Below are 20,750 nucleotides of genomic sequence, written 5' to 3' on the forward strand. Positions count from 1 at the left end.
ATTTCCTTTGATGTCATTACATCCCCCGTCTTCCCTCTCATTTTAGGCCTACAATGGTTAAAATTACATAACCCTCTGATATCATGGTCAAATCTCACTGTAAAGCTTAATTCTGATTACTGCTTATCCACTTGCTACCCTACTCTGCTTTTACAAAACACCTCAAATCTCCACTGATATAGAGATACCTGATGTTTATGCTGACTTTATTGATGTTTTCAGTAAAAAAGAATCCCAAAATCTACCGCCACATCCTATTTATAACTGCCCTATTGATTTATTACCAGGTGCAGTCATACCTTGCGGTCATGTGTTCCCATTGTCCAAACCTGAACTGGAACACTTAAAATCATATATTGAGGAAAATCTACAGAAGGGATTCATCAGACCAGCGGCCGGTATGTTTTTTGTAAAAAATAAAGATGGCAGTTTAAGACCCATAGTAGACTACCGGCAGCTGAACAAGGTTACTGTTAAAAATCGGTATCCTTTGCCCCTTATCCCAGAGCTAATTGAGCGTTTGGAAGGTGCCAAGGTCTTCACTAAACTTGACCTTCGAGGTGCATATAATCTCGTTCGTATGAGGGCTGGAGACGAATGGCTGACGGCGTTCCGTACTCGTTATGGCTTGTACGAATACACCGTCATGCCATTCGGTCTCTGCAACGCCCCGGCAACCTTCCAACACTTTATTAACGATATTTTCAAAGATATTCTTGACACCTATATTGTAATCTATCTTGATGATATTTTGATCTATTCAAAAACATTAGAAGAACACACAAAACACGTCAGACAGGTATTATCACGCTTACGCTCACATTCTTTATATGCTAAAGCCGAGAAATGTATATTTCATACAAACCAGATCACCTTTCTTGGTTATCAGATTTCGGAATTTGGCATACAGATGGACGACTCAAAAATCACCACCATAAGACAGTGGCCAGAGCCAAGTAATAAGAAACAGGTACAAAGCTTTCTTGGCTTTGCAAATTTTTACCGAAAATTTATAAATAATTTCGCAGCAATTGCTAAACCACTTACCAACCTCACAAAATCAAATACTAAGTTCATCTGGACTGCTGAATCCCAAAAGGCTTTTGATCTCCTAAAACAAAAATTTACCTCTGCACCTATATTACGTTACCCTAACAACCAACTCCAATATGTATTAGAGGTCGATGCCTCCGATTATGCTATTGGAGCTGTTCTTTCACAAAGAGAACACCTAAAGAAACCTCTACATCCCGTAGCTTTTTATTCAAGATGTTTGACGGCTCCTGAGTTGCATTACCCCGTGGGTGACAAAGAGTTACTGGCTATCAAGGTTGCTTTTGAACAGTGGCGTCATCTCCTTGAAGGTGTGACATACCCAACCATAGTGTATACTGATCATAGGAATTTACAGTACCTTAAAAGTACGAAAACCCTCACTGCACGACATGTTCGTTGGAATCTGTATTTCTCCAGATTTGATTTCCTTATCACTTACAGACCGGCAAGTAAGAACAAGAAGGCAGACGCTCTCTCACGACTTCCTACTCCCTCCGATCTCTGTCTTCCAAAAGAATCTGTAATCCCAGAGAATAAATACCTGTTGTTTCTCATTGATTCTATTCCATTCTTAAGAGAAGAACAACATAAAGATCAAACTAAGCCTCTTCAACAGTTACAAATGAAACAGGATTCCCTTTATTACTTTGATGAGAAGTTATATGTACCCCCTTCTATCAGAGATTTGATTTTACATTCAGCTCATGAATCCTTATTTGCTGGACACACCGGAATCCACAAGACACAAGAGCTTATTAAAAGGAGTTACTGGTGGCCTGATATGAATACCGACATAATGAAGTACATTAACACCTGTTCAGTTTGTGCTACCACTAAAAGATCAAAACATAGGCCCTATGGGTTACTCATGCCTTTACCTACTCCATCACGACCTTGGGCCGACATAGCCTTGGATTATGTCGTTGATCTCCCCAGATCCTCCAATAATACTACTATCCTTGTCGTGGTGGACTTATTCAGTAAGATGATACATCTTATACCGTACCACAAGCTACCTACCGCTGCCGAAACTATACATTTGCTCTTACTACACGTCTTCAGACTTCACGGTCTCCCTCGACGCATTTTAACAGACCGTGGCTCCCAGTTTACTAGTTCTCTCTGGACTGAATTTTGCAAGATTTTCAGTATTGACAAAAGACTTTCAACCTCTTATCATCCTCAGACTAATGGTCAGATTGAAAGGTCTAACCAAAGCATTGAACAATTCCTAAGGTCTTATTGTCATTTAGACCAACACTCTTGGTCTCAACATCTGCCCTATGCTGAATTTACCTTCAACAACACAGTACATTCCACAACCAACCAGACTCCATTCTTCATTAACTATGGATTCCATCCAACATTTCAACTACTACCCCAAATCAGTTCACTACCATATATCTCTGATTTAACAAATTCCATCACTTCTAATTTTGCAAAAGTCAGGACCGCTATTGAACAAGCTAAAACCAAACAGAAACTTTATTATGACTTAAGAAGGATGGCTCCACCACAGTACTCCCTTGGAGATCTAGTTTGGCTGTCAACCAAAAACTTACATCTTAATACTCCTAGCAAGAAACTTTCACCATTATTCATTGGTCCTTTTCAGATAATCAAAATCATAAATGAGAATGCAGTTCGGTTACAATTACCTAGCACTCTGAAAATACACCCTACTTTCCATGTTTCCCTACTAAAACCCTACCGTTCTGTACGAGATGCCACTTCACGCCAAAGTATACCTCCTATCTCCATTGATCCCAACATTGAATATGAGGTTAAATCCATACTTGACTCTAGAATGTATAGGGGTAACTTACAGTATCTGATAAGATGGAAAGGCTACACTTTGGAACATGACTCTTGGGAGCCAGCTGTTAATATATCTGCCCCCAGACTCATCTCGCAATTCCATCAGCAGAATCCGGATCGTCCTCATCCCTGATCCACGGAGTGGATCATTTAGGGGAGCATCCTGTCACGTTTACATATTGTTTAATAACAACCTGTTACTTGTACTGAGAATATCCCTTTAATTCTCTGATCAATTTACCTGCTATGCTATTTAAGCCTCCTCCCCCCTCTCCACTTTGCTTGTTATTGTTTCCCACTAACCATAGTGTGATTCAAACTGAGCACTAATTTACCTCTTTGGATTTCATCCTAAATTATATCTTTCCGGATACACCAAACTTATCTTGCTGAAACCAGCTTACATCTCTTGTTACTGGATTGACATTTTTTCCCAAGCCGTTGCTGTCAGCTTACTCCATTCAGCCTAATCCTCCGCCCTGCATCGTGGAGCTGTGACGTCACACGCCAACATCTTCGGCATCAGCGCTGCAACCGCTTCCCCAATTCAAGCTGTGAGATTTTTCCTCAACTTTCTAAATACTTTGTTTTACCCTCCAGGTACAGTCTGTAACCTCTTACTTATTTTTCATGCTACTATCTTTTATACAATAACTGCTACGCATATTTACCCATAATTCCTGATATATTGTGGCAGAGCTTTATTTTGTCATAGTAGCTATTTTTCGTGTTAACACTGTTTCATTTTTTCTTTGGTTATAGTCATGGTTTTTCTGTTGTTCCTCCAGTATTTATTTACTCGATACAGCTATAGAAATATCCAATGCTATTTATCCATATAACAAATTGCAAAGTTTACACTCGGATTCTGACATTACTTCTTTTAGTAATCCATGTTATTATCTAGTTTAAACCTTGCTACAAATCCTATAATCTCAGCAGTTGTGATTCATTTATATTTTTTCATACTACAATATAGTATCTTTGACATTACAGCATGTTAGAAAATGTTTCATCTGGAATTGCTTATTGGTATCGGGATGTTTAAAGTTATTGCCCTGAATCATAGAGTGGAACATTACACAGCTCGGGCATCTATATGATCCCTTCTTAGTGGTCTGTAACCATGAGTCTTTCTTGTAGCAATGTTGGGGGTCTGTTAGTACCAGCATATCACGTAGACTCCTACACGTTTATATGCAACTCTTGGAGGTCCATATCCTTCATATGGTAGGGATCTATCGCTATTAATTACATGCCAATGTTGTTTCAGTGCCGTCCCCATGTTTCTTAATTGTGGGCAATAAGTAGTGACAAAATTGACCCTCAATGTATCATCCTGTAGTTTCTCTGTCAGCATAAGTTCTTGTTGTGTGGTTAATTCAACCATTCTCTTTGTCGTGGTTACATCACAGTTCTTATAGCCTCTTGCCCCAAATTTCTCTAACATTTGGTGTAGTTTAAACAGTTTCTGCGCTTCTGAGGAATTGTTCCTGGCCACCCGTAGCATCTGTGCCCTCAGTATGGTTCTTATCAGTGGTCTTGGATGACAGCTGGTGGCATGTAGGATAGAATTCCTATCAGTAGGTTTATGGAATAATGTGGTGCCCAGCCTGTCAGCCTCTTTATATATCCATAGATCTAGAAAATCTATGGTGGTTTTGCTTGCTGTAATTTTCAACTTGATGGGGCACTTTGAGTTGTTGAGTGTTTCAATTAATTTGTGGAGAGCCTGTTCTTCATCTCTTCATATCAACAGGATATCATCGATATACCGCCAGTAGAACATCACTTTGGGATGTTGGTATATCTGTAATACCTCTTCCTGAATGTGTTCCATAAATAGGTTGGCAAATGATGGTGCCATATTGGAGCCAATGGCCATACCGGTTAGCTGGAGGTAATACTTCTTCTCAAAGTGGAAGTAGATGGATCCTTATAGGTTCCATCTGATTCATCCATCTATCAAGAGTGCGGCCTATTGCAGTGCTATTCATATTTTTTGTCTCCATCCTTTTGTTACGAGCGCACCTCCAGGGACCCCTGTGTCTCATTAAGTTCTCAAAGTGGAAGTAATTGATTTTCAAGCATAGTGAACAAAGTTGTTTGATGAAATCAGCTGGTGGGCCAACATATGGATATTTCTTTAGACAATTAAGGATCACCTCTATGCCCTCATCCTTTGGGATCAGCGTGTACAAGCTGGTGACGTCCATACTCACTAGGAGGTCTTCAGTTGTAACATCAGTGATTTGTGACAGAAAATCAATTAGTGCCCATGAATCTCTAAGATAATATTTCATATTCCTTACCATTGGTTGTAGTATATGGTCAAGGAAAATTGCCAGTGGCTGTAGTAGGGAGTCTCTTGCTGATACTATGGGCTGACCCGGTGGGGACATTAGATCCTTGTGAATTTTCGGCAAGGTGTACATTATAGGTCGTACTGGATGATCCACTGTCAGCCAGTCCTTTGTGTTGGTATCAGTCCATTAGATGTGCGATTCGTTTCGGATCGATTCGGAAATTCTGAAAATTCTGAAAATTCGGAGATTCGGATCGATTCGAATTTCCGAATTAAAATACTGCCAAATCTACCAAATAAATCCGAATCGAATCGAATACATCTGAATCGATTCGAATACATTTGAATCGATTTGGATGAATTCGGTAGATTCGGATGGCCGTGTATTACACTAGTATTGTACAGTATATTAGGTTTTATCACTCTGCTATGGGTTAAACCTAATATACAGTACATAATACTAGTGTAATACACAGCACATCCCACCTAAAACTTACCGAAATTCCGAATTTCCGAATTGATTCGAATCGAACCGAACCGAACCGAATTTTTTCCGAATCCGAATGAATCCGAAACAAATTCATTCAAATTTTTCCGAATTCGAATAGATCCGAACCGAAATTTGAATCGATCCGAATCAATCCGAACCGAAACTAATTTTTCGAAGCTGCACAAGTCTACAGTCCATCTCCTGGTATGTGCATTACCGCACACCATCACTTACAGAAATCCAGATTTGAGCGTCCAATTGTAGGAACATTTTTTATCCTTAAGCCTCTAGGGATCAAACGTTTCCTGTAGTACTCAGAGATGTGGTTGTAGGTCCATTTCTTTTTGTTTCAGTTTCAACTTTTGCAGGAAGATGGTTTGTGCTGTTTCATCAGCGGTAGTCGATAGTTCAGTTTTAAAGAGAATCCTTGCTGCATCTCCTTCTGTGAGGGTAAGTGTCCCTGCTCCCTCTATGGGATTTCTGTAAGCGATGGTGTACGGTGTTAAACAAATTCTCGCTGGACCTAATGTTATTAGTAGTTGAGGAGGTAAGGGTTTTGCTGCTCAACATACAAACTGAACTTGAACTATTTGATAATGTGAAAGAACCAATTCTACAACAAGGCGCAAGTGAAATCTGGCTTGAAAAACTTTATATACAGATGAAGGAATATAACACAGCCCTGGTGGCATTTAAGAATAAAAAACTGACATATGTGATGGATGATCATAAGGATAAGAGAGTATACAAGTGGACCCTGGGCCCAGAAGAATGCACCGGATACCCTACAAGAAGGCAAAGGAGACAGTGTGTCTATACACAACAGAGGCTCCCCACAGTGGATACAAGTGGAGACTGCAGAACCCCAAACTATACAACAAGCACAAGAATCACAGGCTTTTTAGGGGTTACCACACGGTCAGCACAAAGAAGACGGGGCACAGACCACATGCGAGGAGGGGAGACTTTTGGAGGAAGGCCCCCATTCCAACAACGGTACAGGAGGACAGAGTGGTCAAAATCAGCTCTCACACTATCACTGACCTTGAAAGAAGTGTATTAAATAAAGGACTGTCCTACGTCCCTACATCTCACATTGATGAATTTAACCTATTTATAGACAATATGAAGTTTCAACGACAACTGAAGTTTGGTGACCACTTTCAAAATACTATGAAGGAGGACAGCATCAGCCCATTTAAACCTTGCAGTACCTTTGATCCTGTGATTACCCACCCCAGCATATGTACCTTCACCAGGTTGACACAACAAGAATGGGAACAGTGCAAGAGCACACCCTTTAAAAATAACTTTACTCGAGAAGAATGGGAAGCAGTGACTCAACTGTCAAGTAACACTGGGATTGTGATACGCCCAGTCGACAAGGGTGGAGCGGTCTTATCTAAGATTACTTGATGTATAAGGACGAAGTCCTGAAACAACTCTCTGACACACAGACATACAGAATTCTTCCTGGCGATCCTACCATCAGACTGAAGCAACAGATCGACACAATAATCTGTAATGCACATACCAGGAGATGGATTGATACCAACACGAAGGACTGGCTGACAGTGGATCATCCAGTATGAACTATAGTGTACACCTTGACGAAAATTCACAAGGATCAAATGTCCCCATCGGGTCAGCCCATAGTATCAGCAAGGGACTCCCTACTACAGCCACTGGTGATTTTTAATGACCATATACTACAACCAATGGTAAGGAATATGAAATCTCATCTTAGAGATTCATGGGCACTAATTGATTTTCTGTCACAAATAACCGATGTTACAACTGAAGACCTCCTAGTGAGTATGGACATAACCAGCTTGTACACAGTGATCCCACAGGATGAGGGCATAGAGGTGATCCTTAATTGTATAAAGAAATATCCATATGTTGGCCCACCAGCTGATTTCATCAAACAACTTCTTTCACTATGCTTGAAAAGCAATTACTTCTGCTTTGAGAAGAACTATACCTCCAGCTAACCGGTACGGCCATGGGCTACAATATGGCATCATTATTTGCCAACTTATTTATGGAACACATTGAGGAAGAGGTACTACAGATATATCAACATCCCAAAGTAATGTTCTACAGGCGGTATTTCAACAATATCCTGTTAATATGGAGAGATGAAGAACAGGCTCTCCGCAAATTAATTGAAACACTCAACAACTCAAAGTGCCCCATCAAGTTGAAAATTACAGCAAGCAAAACCACCATAGATTTTCCGGATTTCCGGATATATAAAGAGTCTGACAGGCTGGGCACCACATTATTCCATAAACCTACTGATAGGAATTCTATCCTACATGCCACAAGCTGTAATCCAAGACCACTGATAAGAACCATCCTGAGGGCACAGATGCTACGGGTGGCCAGGAACAATTCCTCAGAAGCGCAGAAACTGCTACAACTACAACAAAAGGAGGAGAAATTTGGGGCAAGAGGCTATAAGAACAGTGATGTAACCACGGCAAAGAGAATGGTTGAATTAACCACACAACAAGAACTTATGCTGACAGAGAAACTACAGGATGATACATCTCAGGGTCAATTTCATCACTACTTAATGCCCACAATTAAGAAACATGGGGACGGCACTGAAACAACATTGGCATGTAATTAATAGTGATAGATCCCTACCATATGAAGGATATGGACCTCCAAGAAATGCATTTAAACGTGTAGGAGTCTACGTGATATGCTGGTACTAACAGACCCCCAACATTGCTACAAGAAAGACTCATGGTTACAGACCACTAAGAAGGGATCATATAGATGCCCGAGCTGTGTAATGTTCCACTCTATGATTCAGGGCAGTAACTTTAAACATCCCCATAACAATAAGCGATTCCGGATCAAACATTTTCTAACATGCAGTGCACCATATGTGATCTACAGGTTAAGCTGCATTTGTGGACTATTCTATATAGGGAAAACTTCAGATGACATCAAGAAAAGGATGGCGAACCACCTCGGTGCGATTCGCATGGCAATTGAGAAACAAGAAAGTGACCAACCGGTGGCAAGGCACTTTTTGGAAAATGGTCACACTGAGAAAGACTTACGGTTTCAACTCATTGACCATGTACCTGCACTACCTAGAGGGGGTGATAGGAAGAAATGGTTGCTGCAAATTGAAGCACGATAAATCTTTAAATTGGACACTAAACACCCTAAAGGTTTGAATGCAGGAGTTGGCTTGCATTGTCTCCTATAAACATTGTAGTTTGTATATTCTACCATAGTTCCTTGTAAATATTATCACGGTTTGACATGAGTTATGTGGCATGATATTTTGTTCCTACTTGCGTTACTTGTCCTGAGAATTGAATATGTTGTAGTTGTAGGTTTCATGTAGCCCTATATATGCAAGACATTATAGCAGAGTAGAACATTCCCTTCTAGGATCTTTGTGTCTGTAACTACTGTTCTATGTGGTCAGATGGCGTAACAATGTGTTTATGTATCTATTTGGTACAGTACTACCCCTGGCCCTCCTCTTGTTTGTACACATTTCGTTAGCGTAGTACTATACGCATTCTACATAGTCTTTCCCCACATCAGGTTAATGGGGACGCTAGGCAGATTGTCCCAATCAGGTGAATAGGTTGCCGTCTGCCTCTTATCTGTGCATGCAGTTAACACTGGTCAGTTCTACCCCTGACTCATCCCTTGTTTGATGACATTTTGAGTATATAGTCATGGCGCACTACTAATTTATGTTTCATGCCTGAAGAATAATATTGCCACCTCCACTTTATAGTTTCATGAGTTTAAGAGCGCTTGTGACAATTATTGTACATTGTTACACTGTATTACCGGTGATTGCATAAGGGGTGTGATGGTGACGTCAGGATGATGTTTTTGGGGGCGGATATACTCGCTCTACTAACCTGACACAATACACGGCCCCTGTAAATGATCCAGTGGTTTTTTTGTGCTTACCAGTGTAAATACACAGCAATTACTTGAGTTAATTAAGTAATTTACTGCAAACTCTTTGTTACCCTCTCTGTACTTGGAATGGACTCTGCAGTATGTATATGTATGATTAGACTGTATAGAGGCTCAGGTAGCGCTACTATTGGGGCCAGTTGCCCACTATGAAATATAAGAAATGGGGCACCACATTATTCCATAAACCTACTGATAGGAATTCTATCCTACATGCCACCAGCTGTCATCCAAGACCACTGATAAGAACCATCCTGAGGGCACAGATGCTACGGGTGGCCAGGAACAATTCCTGAGAAGCGCAGCAACTGCTACAACTACACCAAAAGGAGGAGAAATTTGGGGCAAGAGGCTATAAGAACAGTGATGTAACCACGGCAAAGAGAATGGTTGAATTAACCACACAACAAGAACTTATGCTGACAGAGAAACTACAGGATGATACATCTCAGGGTCAATTTCATCACTACTTAATGCCCACAATTAAGAAACATGGGGACGGCACTGAAACAACATTGGCATGTAATTAATAGTGATAGATCCCTACCATATGAAGGATATGGACCTCCAAGAAATGCATTTAAACGTGTAGGAGTCTACGTGATATGCTGGTACTAACAGACCCCCAACATTGCTACAAGAAAGACTCATGGTTACAGACCACTAAGAAGGGATCATATAGATGCCCGAGCTGTGTAATGTTCCACTCTATGATTCAGGGCAGTAACTTTAAACATCCCCATAACAATAAGCGATTGCAGATCAAACATTTTCTAACATGCACTGCACCATATGTGACCTACAGGTTAAGCTGCATTTGTGGACTATTCTATATAGGGAAAACTTCAGATGACATCAAGAAAAGGATGGCGAACCACCTCAGTGCGATTCACATGGCAATTGAGAAACAAGAAAGTGACCAACCGGTGGCAAGGCACTTTTTGGAAAATGGTCACACTGAGAAAGACTTATAGTTTCAACTCATTGACCATGTACCTGCACTACCTAGAGGGGGTGATAGGAAGAAACGGTTGCTGCAAATTGATGCACGATGGATCTTTAAATTGGACACTATACACCCTAAAGGTTTGAATGCAGGAGTTGACTTGCATTGTCTCCTATAAACATTGTAGTTCGTATATTCTAACATAGTTCCTTGTAAATATTATCACGGTTTGACATGAGTTATGTGGCATGATATTTTGTTCCTACTTGCGTTACTTGTCCTGAGAATTGAATACGTTGTAGTTGTAGGTTTCATGTGGCCCTATATATGCTGGACATTATAACAAAGCAGACCATTCCCTTCTAGCATCTTTGTGTCTGTAACTACTGTTCTATGAGGTCAGATGGCGTAACAATGTGTTTATGTATCTATTTGGTACAGTACTACCCCTGGCCCTCCTCTTGTTTGTACACATTTTGTTAGCGTAGTACTATACGCATTCTACATAGTCTTTCCCCACATCGGGTTAATGGGGACGCTAGGAAGATTGTCCCAATCAGGTGAATAGTTTGCCGTCTGCCTCTTATCTGTGCATGCAGTTAACACTGGTCAGTTCTACCTCTGATCCATCCCTTGTTTGATGACATTTTGCGTAGATAGTCATGGCGCACTACTAATTTATGTTTCATGCCTGAAGAATAATATTGCTTGTGACAATTATTGTACATTGTTACACTGTATTACCGGTGATTGCATAAGGGGTGTGATGGTGACGTCAGGGTGATGTTTTTGGGGGCGGATATACTCACTCTACTAACCTGACACAATACACGGCCCCTGTAAATGATCCAGTAGTTTTTTTGTGCTTACCAGTGTAAATACACAGCAATTACTTGAGTTAATTAAGTAATTTACTGCAAACTCTTTGTTACCCTCTCTGTACTTGGAATTAGACTATATAGAGGCTCAGGTAGCACTACTATTGGGGCCAGTTGCCCACTATGAAATATAAGAAATAGTTAGGTTCTCATAGTTGCAAATTGTATCCATGTTTATGACAGATTGTATCATCTGTGATTTAGCATTGAGTACGGGTTATGTACAGGCTTGTAGGATACACAGTGTATATATTCACTTATGATTATATCTATTTTGTATGATTTTATTTAATTTTGTTTATTATTGTGGTTGGGTGTTGTCAGGATAATCTCTTGGCAGTTTTCCTGTTAGTGGGAGGGGCCTAAGCCTTTAAAGTGTTTGCCACATTGTTCACTATTGTTGGTCTGATGAAGGGGTGAACACCCCGAAACGTCACTGGAAATAAACTAAAGTTTGGATATATTTCAAGACCAGTGAGTGCTTTGTTCCACATCTACTATCTACTTGCTTCTTAGCACCCTAGCATTTGAATACAGTTTGTGCGAGTGCACTTATCCTACCTCATATATATATATATATATATATATGTATATATATATATAATATATATGTATATACTGTATATCTGTATCTATATAGATATATGTATATATTTTATAAAGAAATATTCACAGTATATATATTTAAAAATAAAAATAAAATGTTTCTTCTAATGAAGAACATAGGAATTTAAAGTATTCCTAATGCATCCTTGGCTTTAGCACATTTGATCTAGCGCAGTTTTGCATTAACGCATGAGTGATAAATAGAAAATGTTTTCTTTAGTGCGCCCCATAGAAGTCAATGGGGCTGATTTATCAAAGCGTCAACTGATAATGCGCTTGAATTCCAAGTCATATTCGACATGAATTTGATCCGCCGTAGTTAACAAAGTGTCAACATCGTCAAATGGCAATGTTCGACATAATATTCGCTCCCACTTGATCAATCCGACGAAAATCGATGCTTGCATCATTCCAGATGTTTCGAATTCACATTTGACTCTATTTGACCGTCTTCCCTATTTATTAAACATTCAACAGGTACGCTTGCGTCTATTCCGTCGCAGCGTACCTATCGTTTAAACCGCCACCCTTGAGGCTGCGAATGCCATAGAAATCAATGGGAGTCTGAAAACACAGAAAGGTTATGTTCAATGCTACAAGAGAATGAAGCATATTACATAATAAAAGTATAAAAGAAGTATAAAAGATTATGTTACATCTTTGTCTCTCATTACAAAGCAAGGGGACAATATGATTGCTTCAAATTTGGTGCACTAGTAGATATAGAGATAAAAATGAAATAAATACATTACATAATATAGCTAACTTCCTTTTTTTGGATAAATCTATTTGAACTATTTTTAACGCATGTAATACAAGTCCCACTCTCCACTATGCACCAAATTTGACGCAACACTTTTCGCAACAAATTGGACGCAAGCTCATAACTAACCCACAAACTAGTGAAGTTTTCCACAACTTTTGATTAGGATATGCATAATCACATGATTTATGACATCAGTCAATCTGATTGAAATATAAATTTCATACTATCACTTGTGTCATTGATCACTCATCAGAACTTGTAAGTGCCATTTGTTACATTGTGTATTTTACTGAAAGTATGTATATGTGAAATTAGTATTAAAGTTAAACATTGATGATGACATTAGGGACACACAATGTAATATTTTAGACAATGATTTTAAAAATCGAATGATGTTTGATTCAATCTAATCTTAAACTGATAGCTCAAAGTGATAGTCTACTTAACATTAAACTGTCATGAATCTGATACAGCAGAAATTAAAATCACCTCTTTACTGTCATGCTATTTTGTTTTCTTCTTCCTTCTCTTGAATTTAATTTTCATTAAGAAATGTCATGTAATATGCCAGCCCATTTACTAACATCTGTGTAGAGGTGGTGTTTAAAACTAGGACTGCAATCAGCTGGGGTTACACAGGTGCAAAGAGAAAACTGGCCCAGCTCTTAAAATATACATGAATTGCAAATAAATACATATGATACCCTGATTACATGTTATATTCACAATTATTCTTGCTCAGAATAATAATATATTTACACTATATACATATAGTGGTATAAATAAATACAGAGATATGAAAGACAACAATGTTTAGAACAAAAATTGGAATTTAGGGACATGTAAAGATTTCTGACATAACATATACTGTATATATACAGTATATATATATATATATATATATATATATATATATATATATATATATATATATATATACATACAGTATATATATATATATATATATATATATATATATACACAAGTATGTGCAAAGATATATGTACAAATTCTAGCATTAATAATTATTTAAAAAAAACATGAGATAGGCATATCATGATTTTTAGAAATACAAATATACATTAATTTATGTGAAAATATCATATATATGTTTTTTTTTATAGCAAATACATAGAAAATAACTATTAATGAGATAGTATTGTTTGTTCCGGTATAAATCTAGCTATTTCTTGGACATTAACAGATGAAAAATAAAATATTAGCTTTAGAGAAATGTACTTGTTCATGGACAGTAATGAAATGGTATAAATAAAGTTGGAAAAAACAGAATATCCGTGACATTGATGACTCTTATTTATCAACAGTCTGATTATCATCGCTCCGTACGTGACGCGTGTGTTTTTGACAGAGTTTTTTGGGCATAAATATGGGCATCATATGTAGATTCGGAGCAGCGAATGCACAGAGATTGACGCTTTGATAAAGCGGCCCCTTTAGGTAAAAGGAGTTAGCACGGTCACGATATCCAAAGTCCTAAAGTTAACGTGCCTGAGTCTTTTACTCACACGCTAGCTTTTTACTTTCAACTTTTTATAGGCACACTAATCCGTTGCACTAATTTTCTTACTTTTAATGCAGTTAGTGTGCAAGGAAAAAATGCCACTTGTAATCTGGCCCATTGTAGTACAAAGTGAATTCTGTGTAGTTTCACTAAAATGTATTCATTGGTTAGATGTTGCAGGAACACTTTTTCAAATGGGCTGGACTTTCATTCTCTCTCTTTGCCACCTCCAATTGATGGTATCCTATTTACTGCTACCTCTTGTTTACAACCATTAGTGCAGTATTTAAATTTGTGGTGGTTTCAACTTTCAAAAGCAGCTATTTCAAATGACAAACTAAAGATAAAGTAGCTATTTGTAAACATTTTTAAACACTCCAACTGGAAAAATTGATCTGATCATTGGTAGCAAATTAACAGTACCATTTCCCATAATATATATATATATATATATATATATATATATATATACTATAATCGTGTTTGTAACGCGTCCATCATCGTAGTTTGCACACTCAGCCAAATCCCTGCAGTACGAGACAGCTTCGGGAAGTTTCAGCACTCTCAGCTGTTATGTTACACCCGAGAGCTGGAGCTCCTGAAGCTTCAGGCATCTGCCGCATATGGAGCTAGAGCACGATCGGTGCTCCGCCTCCATATGAGGGCAGGTGCCTGATCGTTACAGACGGTGACACTGTGTGTGTCACCGTCTGTAATGATCTTCTGCTAGTGCCGGCGGGAAGTGTGGGTAGGAGGCAGGTGGTGGGTGCGCGGATCAGAGAGAAGGTGAGGGAGTGGGAGGGCCCTACGCTATATAAATTAAAGGAACAGGGAGAGATGGGGCAGCTACACTATAGAAAAGGGGTTTGGGGTGCGAGAGGGGGGACTAAATGGTAATCGCAGGAGGGATAGGGACAGAGGGACAAGGACAGAGGGACAGGGACAGAGTGACAAGTACAGAGGGATAAGGGCAGAGGGATAGGGACAGAGGGATATGGGCAAGGGGATATGGACAGGGATAGAGGGATAGGAACAGGGACAGAGGGATAGGGAAAGGGACAGATGGATAGGGACAGAGGGATAGAGGAATAGGGACAGAGGGACAGGGATAGGGACAGGGACAGAGGGACAGGGACAGAGGGATAGGGACAGAGGTATAGGGACAGAGGGATAGGGACAGAGGAATAAGGACAGAAGGATAGGGAAGGGATAGGGACAGGGACAGAGGGATAGGGATAGAGGGATGGGGATAGAGGGATAGGGACAGCGGGATAGGGAGAGAGGGATAGGGACAAAGGGACAGGGATAGAGGGATAGGGACAGAGGGATAGGGACATGGATGGGGATAGGGATAGGGATAGAGGGATAGGGATAGAGGGACAGAGGTATAGAGGGATATGGAAAGAGGAATAGGGGTAGAGGGATAGGGAAGGGATAGGGGCAGAGGGATAGGGAAGGGATAGGGTCAGAGGGATAGGGAGAGAGGGATAGGGATATAGGGATGGGGATAGAGGGATAGGGAAGGGATAGGGACAGAGAGATAGGGAAGGGATAGGGACAGAGGGATAGGGATAGAGGGAAGGGGATAGAGGGATGGGGATAGAGGGATAGGGACAGCGAGATAGGGAGAGAGGGATAGGGACAGAGGGACAGGGATAGGGACAGAAGGATAGGGAAAGAGGGAGAAGGACAGAGTGATAGGGACAGAGGGATAGGGACAGAGGAATAAGGACAGAGGGATAGGGAAGGGATAGGGACAGAGGGATAGGGGCAGAGGTATAGGGATAGAGGGATGGGGATAGAGGGATAGGGACATTGAGATAGGGATAGAGGGATAGTGACAAAGGGACAGGGATAGAGGGATAGGGACAGAGGGATAGGGACAGGGATAGGGATAGAGGGATAGGGATAGAGGGATACGGAAAGAGGAATAGGGATAGAGGAATGGGGACTGAGGTATAGGAACTGAGGGATAGGGACTGAAGGATAGGGATAGAGGAATAGGGACAGAGGGATAGGGGCAGAGGGATAGGGACATAGGTACAGGGATAGAGGGATAGGGACAGAGGGATAAGGACAAGGACAGAGGGAGAGGGACAGAGGGATAGAGAGATAGGCACAGAGGAATAGGGGTAGAGGGGTAGGGACAGAGGGATAGGGATAGCGGAATAGGGATAGATGGATAGATGGATAGAGGGATAGTGACAGAGGAATCGGGACTGAGGGATAGGGATAGAGGGATAGGGATAGAGGGATAGGGACAGAGGGATAGGGACAGAGTGATAGGGATAGATGGATAGAAGGATAGTGACAGAGGAATAGGGACAAAGGGATAGGGATAGGGACAGAGGGATAGGGATAGATGGATAGAAAGATAGGTATATTTCTTTCAATAAACATTTTGGCCCGTGTACATGGGCTTTACCACTAGTATATATATAAGTTATTTTTCAAATGCATGATAGAAATGTATCAGTTCACTAATATATTAGTATATCTAATGATTCCTCATTGATGAATAATGTATATATTTTTAGATTTATGAATAGTTACAAGACCCTGGTTTCTTATACAATACTCTTTCTACTACTATATTCTTTAACCCTTTAATAACTTGAAGAGATGGAAAGCACTGTTTCTGTCAAGCGAGAGTAAGATAATGTTTTCCTTTGATCAATTACTTTATAGATTAGGTTTACAGTACTAATCTCCAAGCGTTATCTGCTGCTTGTCAGCTTATCCAAACTGGATAAGGCCCATTAGAGATTCTTCCAAAGTAGAAATTGTCTAATTCAATTAAGAACGAGTAAAGAGTTTTCATTCAATCAATAACAAGGAGATGTGCTGATAATCACAGCAAATTGTGACAACACCTGGGTTTTAGACAATAGGATTCTGTCACCTGTCACTATTGCAATGAACTTGAGGCTGCAATTGTTAGCACTTTTTACAAACATACAAGTGATTATCATTTAAAATCACTTACTCTGGTTAAAGTGATATTAAACAGTGCCCCTTTAGTAAAAACACATATGTTAAATAAAAATAAACATAAAAGGAAACATTAAAAAATCAGCAAACAACTTACTTGTTTTGTTGCAAATGAGCCTAGAAATTCTCATTGAAGACACTGCCATCAGGGAGATAAGAGAGTTGATATGTTGGCAACTTAGGTTGAATTCTGCTGCTTCTGAGTGTGGGCACATCTGACTGCTTGTTTGTCTAGTATTCACTGAATAGTAAACCAGCTCATGCTACTCTAGATGATTTATGACATCAAGCTATACATGTGACAGAAAGTTATGGACACTGCTCAAATTAAAGAGTAAAAACAAATAATACAAATTAAAGTATTTGGGGCCGATTTATCAAGCTCAGTATGGAACTTGATGCCCGTTTCCGTGCGAGCCTTCAGGCAGTAAAAGAGCTGAATGACCTTTTAAGGGCAATGCCCATACAAATGACCCTTTAGGGGCATTGGATAGTTTAGTTTTTTTAAGTGTTAGGTTTTTTTATTTTGGGGGTTTGGTGGCTTAGGGGGACTTAGCAATAGGTAAAAGAGCTGTTTAATTTAGGGCAATGCCAGACAAAAGGCCCTTTTAAGGGATATTGGAAGTTTAGATTAGATTAAGGTTTTATTTTGCAGTGTTTTTTTTTTTAAAAGGGGGTATTAGATTAGGAATAAATTATTTTTTTGATAATGTAGTTTGTTTTTTTCTGCAATCTTAGCTTTTTTTATTTTTGTAAACTTAGATTTTTTTTCTGTCATTTTAGGATTTTTTTATCTTTTGTAATTTTTGGTATTTGTTTATTTAATTTAGGTTTTTAATTATTGTAAAATTTTAATTTAATTAGGGTTAATTTATGGGGATGTTAGGTTAGGGGGGATAGTTGTTAGAAAAAATACTTTGCTTTCTGGGTGTGGGTTGGCGGTTTAGAGGTTAATTGTTTAAATTAGTTTTTTGCGTTGTGGTTTTTTTGCAGTTTATTATTTAATATGTTAGTTGATTGCGTTTTCTTTAAATGGCGGATTAGGAGTTAATCAATTTATAAATAAGATTATGATCTTTGTGTTTGGCGGTTTAGTGGTTAATAACTGTCAGCCAGATTACAAGTTTTGCGTAATGATTGAAAAAGCATTGTTATGGCCCATAACAATGCTTTTTCCCTACAGCTGCTATTACGAGTCTTGTCAGAATAGCTGTACCGCACACTTTTTTTGCCATCATGCAACGTCAGTACCACACTTTTAAAAAAAAAAATTTCAATGGGACTTCCATAGCGCCGGTATTACGAGTTTTGCGGGGAGGCCAAAAAGTGAGCGGTACAGCCTATACCGACAAGATCCGTACCGCCATCTAAAGTCAGTAGTTATGAGTGTTACATTACAAAGCTGTACCATAAAACTCAACTAAAGTTTTAAAAAGTACACTAACACCCATAAACTACCTATTAACCCCTAAACCAAAGCCCTCCCGCATCGCAAACACTAAAATAAAATTATTAACCCCTAATCTGACACTCCGGACATCGCTGCCACTTAAAAAATGTATTAACCCCTATTCTGCCGCTCACCGACATCTTTGCCACTATAATAAAATTATTAACCCCTAAACTGCCGCTCTCCCACATCAAAAACACTATTTAAATATAATTAACCCCTAATCTGTCATCTGCCCACTCCGCTTCTATAATAAACCTATTAACCCCTAAACCTAACCCTAACACCCCCTAACTTTAATATAATTAAAATAATTCTAAATAAAACTTACTATTAATAACTAAATAATTCCTATTTAAAACTAAATACCTGTAAATAAATCTAAATAAAATTACTATCATTAACTACATTATTCCTATTTAAAACTAAATAGTTACCTATAAAATAAACCCTAAGCTAGCTACGATATAACTAATAGTTACATTGTAGCTAGTTTAGGATTTATTTTTATTTCACAGGTAAGTTTGTATTTATTTTAACTAGGTAGACTAGTTAGTAAATATTTATTAACTATTTACTAGCTACCTAGTTAAAATAAATACAAATGTACCTGTAAAATAAAACCTAACCTGCCTTACACTAAAAACTAACATTACAATAACATTAAATACATTAAATTAACAAAATACATTTATCTAAATTACAAATAAAAGCTAAACACTAAATTACACAAAATAAAAAAAGAAATTATCAAAAATAAAAATGAATTACTCCTAATCTAATAGCCCTATCAAAATATAAAAGTCCCCCCCAAAATAAAAAAAAAACTAGCCTACGCTAAACTGCCAATGGCCCTTAAAAGGGCCTTTTGTGGGGCATTGCCTTTTGTGGGGCATTGCCTCTTTTACCTGTAAAAAACATACAAACACTCCCCCAACAGTAAAACCCACCACCTACACAACCAAACCCCCCAAATAAAACCCTATCTAAATAAACCTAAGCTCCCCATTGCCCTGAAAAGGGCATTTGGATGGGCATTGCCCTTAAAGGGGCATTTAGCTCTTTTACATTGCCCAAAACCCTAAGCTAAAAATAAAACCCACACAATAAACCCTTAAAAAAACCTAACACTAACCCCCGACAGTCCACTTACAGTTTTTGAAGACCGGACATCCATCTTCATCATGGCGGCAGAAGTCCTCATAGAAGCGGGCAGAAGTCTTCATCCAAGCAGGCAGAAGTCTTCATCCAGACGGCATCTTCTATCTTCATCCATCTGGCGCTGGAGCAGGTCCATCTTCAAGATATCTGGCGCGGAGCATCCTCTTCTTTCAATGGCTGCTGAAGAATAAAGTTTCCCTTTAAATAACGTCATCCAAGATTGCGTCCCTTACATTCTGATTGGCTGATAGAATCCCTTACATTCCGATTGGCTGATAGAATTCTATCAGCCAATCGGAATGTAAGGGACGCCATCTTGGATGACATCATTTAAAGGGAAACTTTATTCTTCAGCAGTCATCAGAAGAGGATGCTCCGCTCCGGATGTCTTGAAGATGGACCCGCTCCGCGCCGGATGGATGAAAATAGAAAATGCCATCTGGATAAAGACTTCTGCCCGCTTGGATGAAGACTTCTGCCGGCTTCAATGAGGACTTCTGCCGTCTGGATGAGGATGGATGTCCGGTCTTCAAAAACTGTAAGTGGATCGTCGGGGGTTAGTGTTAGGTTTTTTTAAGGGTTTATTGTGTGGGTTTTATTTTTGGCTTAGGGTTTTGGGCAATGTAAAAGAGCTAAATGCCCTTTTCAGGGCAAAGGGGAGCTTAGGTTTATTTAGATAGGGTTTTATTTGGGGGGTTTGGTTGTGTGGGTGGTGGGTTTTACTGTTGGGGGGGGTGTTTGTATTTTTTTACAGGTACAATAGCTGATTTCTTTGGGGCAATGCCCCGCAAA

Source organism: Bombina bombina, chromosome 4, assembly GCF_027579735.1.
Source record: "Bombina bombina isolate aBomBom1 chromosome 4, aBomBom1.pri, whole genome shotgun sequence".
Lineage (NCBI taxonomy): Eukaryota > Metazoa > Chordata > Amphibia > Anura > Bombinatoridae > Bombina > Bombina bombina.